The sequence below is a fragment of the Miscanthus floridulus genome, chromosome 5 (assembly GCF_019320115.1).
Source record: "Miscanthus floridulus cultivar M001 chromosome 5, ASM1932011v1, whole genome shotgun sequence".
In the NCBI taxonomy this organism is placed as follows: Eukaryota; Viridiplantae; Streptophyta; class Magnoliopsida; order Poales; family Poaceae; genus Miscanthus; species Miscanthus floridulus.
Genome location: NC_089584.1, coordinates 41,316,402 through 41,332,219, shown reverse-complemented (window position 1 = coordinate 41,332,219; position 15,818 = coordinate 41,316,402). Strand labels below are relative to the sequence as shown.

General features: G+C 51.5%; 1 long non-coding RNA gene across 1 annotated transcript; it reads right to left on the bottom strand.

Annotated features, from left to right (window-relative positions):
* Window positions 1–9,539: 9,539 nt before the first annotated feature.
* Window positions 9,540–10,085, bottom strand: LOC136452059 (uncharacterized). Its single transcript, XR_010758734.1, has 3 exons — window positions 9,953–10,085; window positions 9,685–9,883; window positions 9,540–9,610 (listed from the first exon to the last, which is right to left on the bottom strand). It is a non-coding gene; the product is annotated as an uncharacterized lncRNA (long non-coding RNA).
* Window positions 10,086–15,818: the final 5,733 nt, after the last annotated feature.

Genomic DNA, 15,818 nt, shown 5'->3' with positions numbered 1-15,818 from the left:
CGTGATGCTGGAGCTCAGTGTGGACGGAGGCATTAGATGTGATGCCAGACGAGGAGCTGGAGTCACCCTCTTGGACTGTGTGGACGGATCCTTCTTGATAATCCTCGATCCGGATCACGTTGACGAAGTTGCATGGCTTTGGCCGAGGTCGATGTACAAAACACAGATCTGAGCAGCGTTGTATATTATACGCGTAGTTGGAGGCAGCGTTTCGCAGGCCGTAGGGCTGGGCCTAGTAGTTCTCCATCGAGGCTTCGTACTCGGAGAGCCGGAGACCCATCGTGGAGGCTGGCCGGCGATGAGCGGAGCGCCCTTCAGGAGTAGATATGACCACGAGATCTGTACCAAGTCGTGCAGGACGACTGGCCTGAGCTGGTTAGGTAGATTTGTTGTGGGGGGCGGTTACCTGCTCATTAGGTTGACTTTGAATTGAACTTACCAGAGCTAGGGTTTCAGCGAGTTTGGTGCCGACCCGATCGATGGAGTCGAGCAGGTCGGTGTTGTCGATCTGCTTCCCTTTATAGCGGGGAAGCGGACGATGGGTTGGTGGTGTGGCTGAAGATGATGCGAGCGTGGTCAGAGCCAGATGTACCATGGTCGGAGCCAGATCCACCATGGTCGGAGCCGTATCCACCGTGGTCGGAGCCGTATCCACCGTGGTCGAAGCCGTAGCTGATGCAGGTGAAGCAGTGGTTGACGCAGATTGAATCCGCGCCTCCTCCATGGTCATGGCGATGAAGTCGTCGGAGCCGGTGGTCCAGGTGATCCGACCGACGGTGAACGTGAGGCCGTTCGGTGTAGCCATGGACCTAGGGATGATGACCATCTTGTTCGCTTGGAGAGCAATACGCACCCCCCCTACCTGGCGCGCCACTATCAATGAAATATGGTCGGCAGTCTACATAGGGGTATGCCCAAGGTAGTAGATTGTCGGCAGACAGATGCGCAAGCCACAAACAAGACGGTGACGCAAGACAGACACAAGGTTTTATCCAGGTTCGGCCGCTGTGGGGGTATTAACCCCTATACCCTTACGGCTAAGTTTGGACTGGCCCGGATCGATGGGTTCGGTCCACCCGAAAGACGACGTGCGGCCCAGTTAACCTGATCAGAGTCCCGCACAAGGAATCAAGACGGATTTGGTGACCAAGCAGGATCCTGGTCGGTTAGAATAGGAATCCTTATCCGGCCACATATGACAATTGTAACTGACTAGGATTAGTTTCCAGATCTGTAACCCTGCCCCCGGACTATATAAGGTGGACAGGGGACCCCTCTAAAAATATCTCTCATTGACATACAGCAATACAAATCAGACGCAGGATGTAGGTATTACGCCTTCTTGGCGGCCGAACCTGGATAAAACCTCGTGTCTGTCTTGCATCACCGTCTTGTTTGGGGCTTGCGCACCTGTCTGCCGATAATCTACTACCTTGGGCATACCCCTAGGTTGACTGCCGACCATATTTCATCGAAAGTGGCGCGCCAGGTAGGGGGTGTGCGTACTGCTCTCCAAGCAAACAAGATGGTCATCATCTCCGGCTCCATGGCTGCGCCCAATGGCCTCACGTTCACCGTCGGCCAGATCACCTAGACCACCGGCTCCGACGACCCCATCGCCATGACCACGGAGGAGGCGTGGATTCAACCTGCGCCGACGACTACTTCACCTGCATCGGCTACGGCTTCGACCACGGTGAACACGGCTCCGACCACGACGAATACGGCTTCGACCACGATGGATCTGGCTTCGACCATGGTACATCGGGCTCCGACCACGCCTACAGCCATGCCGACAACCCGTCATCCGCTTCCCCGCTACAAAGGAAAGCAGATCGACAACACTGACCTGCTCAACTCCATCGATCGGGTCGGCATCAAACTCGCTGAAACCCTAGCTCTGGTAAGTACGATTCAAAGCCAACCTAATGAGCAGGTAACAGCTCCCCACAACAGATCTATCCGACCAGCTCGGACCAGTCGTCCTGCGCAGCTTGGAACAGATCTCGTGGTTGTATCTACTCCTAAGGGGCGCTTCGCTCGTCGCCAGCCAGCCTTCGCGATGAGTCTCCGACTCTACGAGTACGAAGTCCCGACGGAGAACCACCAGGTCTAGCCCTACGGCCTGCAAAACACTGCCTCCAGCTACACGTACAATCTACGATGCCGCTCGGATCTGTGTCCTATACACCGATCTTAGCCGAAGCCACAAAACATCGTCAACATGGTCCGGATTGAAGATTATCAAGAAGGATCCATCCACACGGTCCGAGAGGGCGACTCCAGCTCCTCATTCGGCATTGCATCCAATGCATCTGTCCACACCGAGCTTCAGCGTCACGAAGATGAAGGCGTCAAATACGATCTGGATCTACCAGACCACACCCCGGGTTTCCCCCAATTTTCGTCTTTTCCGCCAAGACGAGGGGATTTGATCCATGTTGTCAGCAATGACGAGTCGCCAGCAGTTGGTGAAACAGAACAAGAAAAGACTGCACGCGAAGCATGCAATATTGACCAGTTTAATCGCCGGCAAATCGAAGCTGAAGTAGACCAGGAGGCACGACGCATAAGGGTCCAACCCCGTGACCTCAACAATGCTTTCGACAGGGTGGGGGACAAACAAGTCTTCAAGACCCCAAGCGCCAACGTAGCCGTCGCCATGGCGACAATGCAGCGGCTGCCCAACACTCCTGAAACCCAAGCAGTCCGTGATGACATACAAGCCTATCTGACGGCTGCTATGGCTCAGACCGCAGAGATGAATCAAGCCCGGGCTCCATCCGTTTCAGTTGAATCAAGCCACAGCCGCCAATACTCAAGTCACTCATAGCCGCTCAACCAACGTGGCTCGCACAACAACGACCCGTCGGACAACTGTCAAGGCGGAAACGGTGGTCATGATGGTGGTCGAGACGAAAACCGCCACTGGGAGGATAACCGCCACGATGTTCGAGGTGACAACCGCCGAGATAACCGCGACAATCGCCGTGATAACCACGGTCGCAGGGCTAATCCAGATGGCAATCGAGATCGCCGTGACGACAATAACGATCTCCGCCATTACCTCGGCGGACGTGATCTACGTGCTCGCATCAACCAGAGAGCCAACGATCGTGCATCCCATGAAAGCTATCGCCGTATGGAGTATGACACCGCCCACGGCCCGCCGGGTCTGAAGCAGTTCACTCCACACCTTCGCCAAGTCATATGGCCCAAGAATTTCAAGCTCGAGAAACTTCAGAAGTACGACAGTAAGGAAAACCCCGAATTATGGGTCATGCTCTACGAAACTACGTGCCGATCAGCCATGGCTGACGAGCACGTCATGTCTAACTACTTCCCAGTCGCTGTTGGTCATGCAGGTCACCAATGGCTGGTTAGCTTGCCGGCGAACTATTTTGACTCTTGGCAGGAGCTCAAGCAGGCCTTCATCGACAATTTCATCGCTACTTGTGAACAACCCGGCAACAAGTACGATCTGCAATGGATCCGAGATCGGAAAGATGAACCACTGCGCGAGTACGTTCGGCGTTTCTCGGAGATGCGCATCAAGGTCCCATCAATCTCCGACAATGAAGCAATCGAGGCTTTCGTCACCGGCCTCCGCTTCCACGATGCCCTAAGAGACAAGCTCCTCCGGAAGAGACCTGAATCAGTCACAGCGCTCTTGGCCACAGCTAAGAAATACGCGGACGCTGACGACGCTAAAAAGATAATCGTTGAAGAAGCAGGAAGGGTTCCACGCTCCGACCACCCTCCACGCCGCGACGATTACCGCGGCAATCATGGTCGGAACGACAATTTTGACCGCCGCAACCAGCGCAACGACTCCCGCGACCACCGTGACCAACGTAATCAGCGGTGCAACCGTCGTGACGATTACAGGAGCAAGCGTGCTCGGGAAGACGACGGCGAGGTCAATACAGTGAAAAAGGGCGGCGGACGTCGTAACTACAAGGACGACTACGCCAAAGCATTGAAGGGGCCCTGCCAGCTCCATCCTAAGTCGAACCACACCATGGAGAATTGCCGCATCCTCAAGACTATCTACACGCGTCAACAGGCTCTGGATACGTCCGACAAGCCTAATGACGCGGGGGAATAGCGCAACGAGGACAACGACGACGACGATGCAGACGCTCGTCATAAATACGTCAAGCCGACTGATCGCGTGCACACCATTATCGGTGGCAAGGTGTCCATTGAGACCAAACGAGAACGCAAGCTGCTCGCCCGTGCTTGCTTGAACGTGGCAAAGAACGACAACCTTCTCACCGATCCGCGGCTTCCTCCGTGGTCTCACCGTGAAATCTACTTTAGCAGGAAGGACCAATGGGCCGCCATACCTGAGCCAGGGCGTTTTCCCCTGGTCCTCGATCCTTGTATCAACAAGGTTCAGTTCGACAGGGTACTGATCGACGATGGCAGCTCCATTGATATACTATTCAAGAACAGCCTGCCTGCCCTGAAAATATCCAAGGCGGACCTGAAGCCGTACGAGGCACAGTTCTGGGGCGTTCTCCCCTGACAGAGCTCTACACCTCTCGGGCAGATCATGCTACCTGTGCAATTCGGGACCCCGGACCACTTCCGCACTGACTACGTCAACTTCATGGTCACTGACTTCGACGGCACCTACCATGCTATTCTTGGTCGACCATCGCTCACCAAGTTCATGGCCATACCTCATTACAGGTATCTGGTGCTCAAGATGCCTACTGAAAAAGGAGTTTTAACCCTCAGGGGCAACGTATATGCAGCTTATACCTGCGAGGACGACAGCTTCAAAATAGCAGAGGCCCACGACCTCTCTATTCGCATGGCCAAGACCATGCTCGACGCTAAGAAGACCTCAGCCGACCACCTGGAGATCCCAGAGCTCGAGTCTCCACGCAAGAACATCAGGTCCAAGGAGCACAAGATGATCCAGCTGGTCGATGGCGATCCCAGCAAAACGGCCCTCATCGGGGCCAACCTGGATCCCAAATAGGAAGACGCGCTCGTCAGGTTCTTGAGGAGCAACGTGGAGGTGTTTGCATGGAAACCTTCCGACATGCTTGGTGTACCTCGGAACTTGATTGAGCACTCCTTAAATGTCAACAGCAAGGCCAAACCAATCAAGCAGAAGCTACGACGTTTCGCTCGCGACAAGAAGGAGGCGATTAGGGTAGAAGTTACATGGCTTTTGGCAGCCGGATTTATCAAAGAAGTGTATCATCCAGAATGGTTAGCCAACCCGGTTCTTGTACGCAAAAAGAATAATGAATGGAGAATGTGCGTTGATTACACTGATCTCAACAAACACTGCCCTAAGGACCCCTTCGGCTTACCTCGCATAGACGAGGTCGTAGATTCAACCGCCGGTTGCGAGCTGCTCTCCTTTCTCGATTGCTACTCTGGTTATCACCAGATCGCTCTCAAAAAGGATGACCAGATTAAGACATCTTTCATCACGCCTTTCGGCGCCTACTGCTACATGACTATGTCGTTCGGGCTCAAAAATGCTGGAGCTACCTACCAACGCGCTATACAGGCCTGCCTCAACGACAAGATAAGAGATGGCCTCGTCGAGGCTTATGTTGATGATGTAGTTGTCAAAACCAAGGAAGTACGTACCCTTGTTGACAATCTAGAACGCACCTTTGCAGCCCTCAATACGTTCCAATGGAAATTAAACCCAAAGAAGTGTATCTTTGGTGTTCCTTCTGGCATACTGCTCGGCAACGTCGTCAGTTATGACGGCATACGCCCCAACCCGGAGAAAGTCAAAGCTGTCTTAGACATGAAGCCCCCAAAAAAGGTGAAAGATGTCCAGAAGCTTACCGGATGCATGGCCGCTCTAAGCCGTTTCATATCAAGATTAGGAGAAAAAGGGCTACCGTTCTTCAAACTGCTCAAAGCATCCGAGAAGTTTGAGTGGTCGGAGGAAGCAGACACCGCTTTCACGCAGCTAAAAGAATACCTCACATCACCCCCGGTACTTACTGCTCCTAGAGAAGACGAAACTCTCCTACTTTACATTGCGGCAACCGATCGGGTGGTTTCCACTACAATGGTGGTCGAGCGCGACGAGCCGGGCCACGCCTACAAGGTACAGCGGCCAATTTATTTCATTAGTGAGGTACTCAACGAATCCAAGACCAGGTACCCACAGATTCAGAAACTGCTCTACGCCATACTAATAACATCCCGAAAGTTGAGACATTACTTCGACGGATATCGTGTGGTGGTCATGATCGAGTATCCTTTGGGGGACATCATTCGCAATAAGGATGCGAGCGGACGCATTGTCAAATGGGCAATGGAGCTATGCCCCTTTTTCCTTGGAATTTGCAAGCCATACTACAATCAAGTCTCAGGCACTCGTCGATTTCATCGTCGAGTGGACAGACTTAAGCACGCCTGCCTCTCTAGGACCCGACGAATATTGGACGATGTACTTCGATGGTTCTCTCAACATTGACGGTGCGGGAGCAGGAGTTCTTTTTGTGTCACCATCTAAGGAGCAGCTCCGGTATGTCCTTAGGATTTATTTCCCAGCATCTAATAACGCCGCCAAGTATGAAGCATGCCTGCATGGTTTACGCATTGTGGTTGAGCTTGGTGTTAAACGTCTCTATGTCTACGGAGACTCGGCTCTGGTCATCAACCAACTCAACAAGGACTGGGACACGACCAGCGAAAAGATGGACGCATACTGCAAATCGATAAGAAAGCTGGAAGGCAGGTTCTATGGCATCGAGTACATACATGTGGTCCGGGACAAGAACCAGGCAGCGGATGCGTTGTCAAAGTTAGGATCATCCCGAGCCAAAATCCCACATGGCGTATTCGTCCAAGACCTGCTCACGCCTTCCATCGAAAACGAAGATTCTACGGTCGACAAAGCTCCAGACCAGCAATTAGTGGCTACGGTTCCGGCAACAAGCACAACCGAGCCGCTTCCGACCACTCATGAGCCAGACTAGAGGACACCTTTCATCAAGTACTTAACAGATGGTAGCGGCTATACTGATCGAACAGAAAACGAGCGACTGATGCATCGTAGTAAGCAGTATCTGCTCGTCGATGGCAAGTTATGGCGCAAAAACGCAAAGGAGGAAATCTTGATGAAGTGTATAACCCAGGAGGAAGGTGAGCATCTCCTGGACCAAATCCACTCTGGCTCCTGCGGCAACCACGCGGCCTCAAGAACACTGGTCGGTAAGGCTTTCCGAGCAGGGTTCTATTGGCCGTCAGCAGTAGCCGACGCAGAGAAGCTAGTCCGCCGCTGTGAGGGTTGTCAGTTCTTCGCCAAGAGAACCCATGTACCAGCACATGAGATCCAGACAATTCCAGCCTCTTGGCCCTTCGCGTGCTAGGGACTGGACATGATCGGGCCTTTCAAACCGGCTCCTGGGAAATTTACATGCGTCTTCGTGCTAATTGATAAATTTTCTAAGTGGATAGAATACATGCCTCTGGTACAGGCATCCTCAGAGAAAGCTGTCACGTTCCTCAACCAGGTCATCCACCATTTTGGCGTGCCCAACAGCATCATTACTGATCTGGGTACTCAGTTCACCGGGAACGCTTTTTGGGACTTCTACGATGAAAGGAGCATAGTTGTAAAATAGTCTCGGTGGCGCACCCTAGAGCTAATGGACAAGTCGAGCAGGCAAATGGCATGATCTTGGACGCATTGAAGAAGAGGATGTACAGAGAAAACGATAAAGCTCCTGGAAGATGGCTTAAGGAGCTACCAGCCGTGGTCTAGGGCCTCCGGACTCAGCCCAGTCGTAACACCAGCGTCTCACCATACTTTATGGTTTATGGCGCTGAGGCAGTCCTCCCACCAGATATAGCTTTCAGATCAGTACGGGTAGAGAACTTCGACGAGGGCAAGGTCAATGAAGTACGGGAGCTAGAAGTCAACAGCGCAGAGGAGAAAAGGCTCGATTCTTGTGTACGCACGGCCAAATACCTTGCTGTTTTGCGCAGGTACTACAACAAGAATGTTAAAGAGCGTTTCTTCGTGGTCGGGGACTTAGTCCTAAAGTGGAAGACGAACTAGGCTGGTGTCCACAAACTCGCAACCCCATGGGAGGGACCCTTCATGATCAAGGAAGTCACACGTCCAACGTCTTACAGGTTAGCTCACCTGGATGGCACAGACGTACCAAACTCGTGGCACATCGACAAGCTTAGACGTTTCTATGCTTAACTACTGAGATATGTACTCTACTTGTATTTTTGATTTACTTTAATAAAGCAATTATGATTTCTCCGACCACTCTAATGTGTCACTCCGGATTTTATGGTTATTCTGACTTAGCCAGTACAAGCCGACCACCACTCCTTCTACGGTTTTCAGAGCAGGTCCTGTCTTCGGTTCCTCCCAACACGTGCACGGGATCTGCTCTCTACGTTGCGGGTGATCGGCAGGTCCCCCCTGGTTTGACTTGTCCGCGTCCACATGTGTACAGGTCATAGTACCTCACACTCCGACCACATGCCAACTAGGGCCGCACAAACTCTTCGGGATGATGTGTCGAGCAAAATGGTACAACTAAACAGAACGTTAACATGTTCCCACTTAGTTACACCAACAAAAAATTTCAAGCTTAAATACGTTTTGTATAAAGCAAACAAGCTTATAATGATATACAGTTATGTTATTACAAGCTTGCCTGAAGAGGCTCAAGTTTATAATAACACAACTATGTCCTCCTTCTACAGCTCTAAGCCTATTACATTGGCTGGTCGGGGCGCATGGCATTTACTGCTCGCCGCCTCTGATACCCTACTCGAGTCTCGGGGACTCTTGCGCTAGTCGAGCTGAAGGGGATGGCCCCGCCGGTGCCTGGCTGGTCGAGACCGCAGGCTTCGTTGGTTGGCTTGCAGCTGATGGCATTTCCAGCTGGCTTGTCGATGGCATACCCTGTACAGGTGTTGTCCCACCTCCACACAGGTTAATATCACCAATTATCTTTGATGACAAGTCCAGCTGGGCCGTCCGAAGCTCTTCTGCCTTGTCTGGGTCTATCTCCTTCGGGTACCCAGCCTCTAGGCATTTGAGATCGATCAGGGGGTAGTGAGCATGCACCATGCTTAGCACATGGGCACCCGTGTACTCACCCGCCTCCTTCACGAATTCTTGGAACCATCCCCATGCTTGTTTGCATCTCTCGACCAGTCCGAGCTGGGGTGTCCTTAGCTCTTCCTCTGTGAGCGCCGGGTCGATAAGACTGAGGATGGGTACAATGCCAGTTGCCATTTCTTGGCACCGCTTGTTCCACGTGTCCCGCTCCTCGGTGGCCTTGAGGCATCGTGCTTTCCAGTCATCGCGCTCTTTGATCATGGCCTCTAGGTGCCTCTTAGCATTGACTTTCAAAACTGAACGCAGTACAAGACATCAAACGTGATGACACGACAAGGCAAGGTGGGCGATAGAATGAGAAAGGTGATCTGGAATACTTACTTTTCAGGTCATCCTTCATTCTGGCGGTGTGGTCTTGGAGTTCAAACTAGCTGCGTGCTAGTTTCTCATTGTCCTCCTTCAGGCGACCACATTCTGCGGTCACACGGCTATTTTCCCCTTGGAGGCGGGTCACTTCAGCTTCTAAACCTGCATTACAGCTGTTACTGCCAAGAACACAATAACACAAGTCCTGCACTTGCTATGATATGGTGAAAACTTACTTGTTTTCTCCCGCTCTTTGTTATTGAGCTGGCCGACCAGGTTTTGGTTCTGTGCTTCTCGGTCTGTCCTCTCCTGGTCGGCGGCTTCAAGTTGGCGCCATAAGTGTTCCACTTCAGCCGTCAGCTCCTTATTGGTCGCCATGATCCCTTCAATCTAGTCGAAGCACCTTTTTCGGTATTTTGCAGTTTTCATCAAGTCCTGCATACAGACAAGCTACGTCAGACAGTTTGACTACACAACAGGGTCAAGGACTCAAGCCAAATATACCTGGACTTCTGTCACCAGACGCTTGGCCGCCCGTTCGACTCTTAAGGTCTCTTCGACCTCTGGGATTTCTTCATGCATGACCCATTCGTCGTTCCGATAGCGCGACACATATACATGTTGTCGCCTATCTTGGGGACGGCCCAGGACCTCTTCCACTTCTTCCTCTTTAGCCTCCTATTCGGGAGGCGGCGCTGGTCTAGAGTTTGCAGACTCCACGACCACCAGGGCTTTTCCATGAGCCATCATGTCGGTAGGAACGCTCTGGGCCACTTCTGGCTGCTGCTCCTCGACTAGATCCGGCTCCCTTAGCACCATGGTATCCGCCTCAGCAAGGTTCGTGCTTGGAGCCCTTGTACACTGCTCGATTGTCTTCTCAACCAGCCGCTCGGGGACTGGCGTCTGGTCATCTGCCTGCTGAGGTCTAGGCGGAGTTCCTACTACAGGCTCCTCCACGGCTGGCTGCTGGGCAGTTTGTCCCGCTGTTACTGACGACGTTGCGCCGCACCCGGCTAGCTGGTCGGGGCTCTCGGTGGATGCCGATCTAATGCATCAGAGACAAATTCAGAAGATAATAGTATCCAATGCCAATTGCAAGCTTACATCAAAAATATAAATACTTACAGCTTCGACTTGTGAAATGATGTGGCGAAGGAACGTCTCCTCGACCGCCCCTGCTCCGCTTGCTCGGCAGTCTCCATTGGGACCCTTTCCACCTCTGGTACAGGCGTTACGTTTCCTTCATTTGTCCTCTGTGTTGCAGTGGTCGGTGATGTGACCACTGCTGGCCCAGAGGAGCCACCCTGCTCCATCAGTCCCATTTGCCTTCTCCTCTTTTGAGGGACAAGCCGGAAGATGTCTGCATCCTCTACTTCATCGTCCGACAGGGGGAAGATGGCTTGGCGTCGTTTGCTGGTAGCCGGACGCTTGCCAGCGGCTCTAGTCGATGCGTCCTCTACAGTCTCGAGTACCGCCCAGTGGACATCGTCGGTCTTGGCGCTGGTCTGGGCAGCTGGGCCGGTAGCTTGCGGCCACTCTACACCGGGGGGAGGCGACATGAACACTGCTGCCCGGTCACGACCATTACACTGAGACACAAAACGGGGACAAACAGTTATTTTCTTGCCACAGCATGACTCTACAGTTAAAAGGTGGCATCATTTACCTTTGGGGGAGGTCGAGCCAGCTTGAAGGCGTGCTCGATGGTGTTCAGCCCGACGTAATTGGGATCGGCCAGGTTGAACAGCTCTCCAATCCTAGCCTTGATTTCCATCTTGTCAAGCGGCTCCTTCCTGGTCCTCGTTGGATCAGCGCCTCCTTGGTACTCGAAGCCAGGATGAATCCTCTTCTAGCAGGGCTAGATTCTTCAGCTGATGAAGTTGCCGACCACGCTTGGGCCATCGAGCCTTCCCCACGGGATCATCCCGAGCAGTTCGGCGATCTGCTCCAAGTTCTCGGGGTTCTCCGACCAGCTATTCTTCTTCTCTGGAATCAGCCCCACGTCGCACAGGGTGATGGTGTTTGGCTCTTCACGGATGTAGAACCACTTCTTATACCACTCGTCCAGTGAGGTGTTCTAGGGGCAGTGCAAGTATTGAGCCTTCATGCCATCACGTAGGTTCAGGTAGATGCCTCCGGCGATCTTTGAGCCACCGCTCCCTTTCTTCCGAAGATAGAATAGGTGGCGAAAGAGGTCGAAATGGGGCTAGAAGCCACCATAAGCCTCGCAGAGATGGATGAAGGTGGAGACAAGAAGAATCAAGTTGGGATGCAGATTGCAAATCCCAATCTCGTAATACAAGCAGAGACCCTAAAGGAAAGGGTGCACTAGAATCCCAAAACCCCATTTGAAGAAATCTTCGAAAACCACAATCTCACCTGGTTGTGGATCGGGGAAGCTTTCTCCTTCTGGCGCGCGCCATCCAGCGAGTGCCTTGTTGTGGAGCACCCCCATGGCGATGAGGTCTTCGATGGTCTGATCGTTGCTCCATGACTTCCACCACTCCTTCGCCATGACTCTACCTTTCTTCTGGGCGTCTCTCTTCGCCATTAGTCTATCCTTTCTAAGGGGGTGGATGCGGTGGCGAAGGGGTTGGCGGTGATTATCGGAGGAATAGGGTTCGACAAGAGGAAGACGAAGGTTGCGGCGGCGAATGACAATGGGGAACGGTGTCAGTAACTTGCCAGATCTACATTATAAATAACAAAGAGTTCCGTCGTTTCGTCCGCCCGAGATTCTTGGGAGACATGCGCATGCGCAGCGGACGGTTGTTCACACCACCTCGAGATCTACGCCAATAAACGTGCCCCTTCGTTTACAGTGTACGCGCCTCTTCGATGATAAAGTGAGAGGGCCCACACTGACGCACCTCCATACAGGTGCCACGCGATAGTTTGCCAGAAAGAGTAAGAGGGTAGAATGTCGTGCTATACCTGTTTGCTTTTTTGACCAGACGTGTCAGTTTGGACTTGGCATAGTACGGCGACAAATAAATACATCAAATAATAGTACAAGCGGCGCACGCGATAATGGATTGCCCAGACCACTACTGTGCTCGGGGATTGCCTAGACCACTACTGTGCTCGGGGACTGACCAGACCACTCCTGTGCTCGGGGACTACTCCGACCACGATGACTTTTCTGACCATTACCGTACTCAGTAAATGCTATGACCACTGCTGTGCTCGGGGACTCTCCCGACCACTATTCGGAGTTCACTCTCCTTGGCTACATGTGATTTGTACTCACATACAGTTAAGAGACATTTCTTTAGACCTTGCTACAAGGCTCATACTTCACCTTCCAGCAAGCTCGGGGACTACGTCGGTACGATGCACCTGCCGGTGCATCTTGTTTTGCCTGTACGGCAATTGGATTTTTAACGTCAGCGAAATTTCTTTTTAGACCCTGGCACCACGTGCCTGCGTCACCTACTACCAGGCTTGGGGACTAAGTGGGCACACTTCACCTTGCGGTGAATGTGTTTGTCTACTCGACCCCTGTGCTTTGAATGATTGTAAGGATTATTAATGTGCTCGGGGACTGCCCCGACCACTGCTTGAATAATGGTTTTCCTTGGCTACATGTGATTTATACTCACATACAGTTAAGAGACATTTCTTTAGACCTTGCTACAAGGCTCATACTTCGCCTTCCAGCAAGCTCGGGGACTACGTCGGTACGATGCACCTGCCGGTGCATCTTGTTTTGCCTGTACGGCAATTTGGTTTTCAACTAAACTAGGAATTCTTTTTAGACCCTGGCACCACGTGCCTACGTCACCTACTACCAGGCTCGGGGACTAAGTGGGCACACTTCACCTTGCAGTGAATGTGTTTGTTTTTTGACCCCTACGCTTCTGATGTTCAAGGACGCTATGCTTCAAGACCACTTACATTTCTTTTCAGAAATACAAGTGGGCACACTTCTCAGCACAAGAAATCTTTTTCTTTTTTCTTAAGAGCACCATACATTCTTCGGACAACCTACTTCTCTGGTGATGAAGGTGGTCGGAGGCATCAAGGGCTCAAGCCTCACTTGTCGGAGAATGTTAAAATGGCGTGTCGCAGCATAATACATGATGCTCGGGGACTAGCTGTGGGGGTATTAACCCCTATACCCTTACGGCTAAGTTTGGGCTAGCCCGGATCAATGGGTTCGGTCCACCCGAAAGACGACGTGTGGCCCAGTTAACCTGATCGGAGTCCCGCACAAGGAATCAAGACGGATTTGGTGACCAAGCAGGATCCTGGTCGGTTAGAATAGGAATCCTTATCTGGCCACATATGGCAATTGTAACTGACTAGGATTAGTTTCCAGATCTGTAACCCTACCCCCCGGACTATATAAGGCGGGCAGGGGACCCCTCTAAAAATATCTCTCATTAACATACAACAATACAAATCAGACGCAGGATGTAGGTATTACGCCTTCTTGGCGGCCGAACCTGGATAAAACCTCGTGTCTGTCTTGCATCACCGTCTTGTTTGGGGCTTGCGCACCTGTCTGCCGATAATCTACTACCTTGGGCATACCCCTAGGTAGACTGCCGACCATATTTCATCGACAGCCGCCAAGAAGGCGTAATACCTACGTCCTGCGTCTGATTGTATTACTGTATGTCAATGAGAGATGTTTTTTAGAGGGGTCCCCTGCCCGCCTTATATAGTCCAGGGGGTAGGGTTATAGATTTGGAAACTAATCCTAGCCATTTACAATTGCCATAGGTGGCCGGACAAGGATTCCTATTCTAATCGACCAGGATCTTGCTTGATCTCCAAATCTGCCTTGACTCCTTGCGCGGGACTCCTAACAGGTTGGCCGGGCCGCACGTCGTCTTTCAGTGGATAGGACCCCCTGATCCGGGCCGGCCCAAGCCTAGCCGTAAGGGTATAGGGGTTAATACCCCCACAAACTCAAAAGGTTTAAATTCGTTATACTTTTAAATTTGAGTTAATAGGAATGCCATACTATTAAGAGGGATGCATCATGTTGATAGATAATGTTTCATAAGTGCTCAAGCCAACCCATGTGAGTTTTTAGAGTGTTTGAGAGACAAAAGAGCTAACTGATTTTTGCTAGTTTGGCAATACCGGACGTGTCCGATATTGATACCGGACGTGTTCGGTATTTGCCCAGCAATGATAATATTGTTGACCTCAGGTTGGTTCATCGGGAGTTCTGGCAATGGTTAAGATTTTCGACGTCTCGTGCTTAACTGACTTGGAGAGTTCACTGTGGTGGCTCATACCGGATGTGTCCAGTATGGACGGCCAGAAGCCAACAGCTAGTTTTCAAATGCCTTGAGGGTCGGGAGTTCCGACATGAGTCGGGAGTTTTGACAATCAGAAGTTCTGGCATGAGTCGGGAGTTCTGACACCTCACATATTTTTACTCAGTTACCTTAGTTTTCAAATGTGTTGAGGGTCGGGAGTTCCAACGTAAGTCGGGAGTTCCGGCGGTCAGAAGTTCTAGCATTCATCGGGAGTTCCGATGCCTCACAACGTTACTATAACTTAGTTACCGTTGGCGTAGTGTAAGTCATACCGGACGTGTCCGTTTTGGCAATGGCTATATAACGGCTAGTTTTTCCATGGGGGCTATAAATACCCCCAAGCCTCCACCATTGGAGGTTGCTGATTCTGCTAATACACATACACGTTTTGAGCCTTGCCAACTCTCCCAAACCCTCTCTTAGTGAGTGTGTGATCCAAATTTCCAAATCAATTAGTGGGTTGAGAGAAATTCAAAAAGAGAGCCATCCAACCACTTGAGCACTTGTGCATATTGTCAATATCATGATTCACATTTGTTACTCTTGGACACTTCGGTCCTAGACAGCTAGGCGTCGCCGAAGAGCACCCGAGAGATTGTGGTGTGCCTCGAAAAGTTTGTAACGGTCGATTTTGTCGCCTCAGAATCAACTAGTGGAAGGTGGAAAAGGAGTTGGAAAAGACTCCAGCTAGAGTGACCTTCGTGGTACCCTCTAGGGCCGACCTTCGCTGGGTCGCCCGTAGCCCCCTCAATAGAGAGTAGGACTCGAATGAGTCTGAACTTCGGTAAAACAAATATCGTGTCTCAATTCGCATTTCATTTGATATTTGTGTTGCTCTTGCTCTTGTGCATGTTATCTATGTATATTCTCATATCTAGTAGGTACCCGCAATTTGATTTGAAATTAGAAATCAAAAGGAGCAAGTTTAGGGCTGTTCCACTGAAACCGTGTATACCGGACACGTTCGGTATAGCTACCGAACACGTCCGGTATTGATCACTGTGCCAGGCTGTTCTGCAGAACACGTGCATACCGGACACGTCCGGTATTTCCTGCCTGTGCTGAATATATTCATTCTCTATTCTAACTTTGTA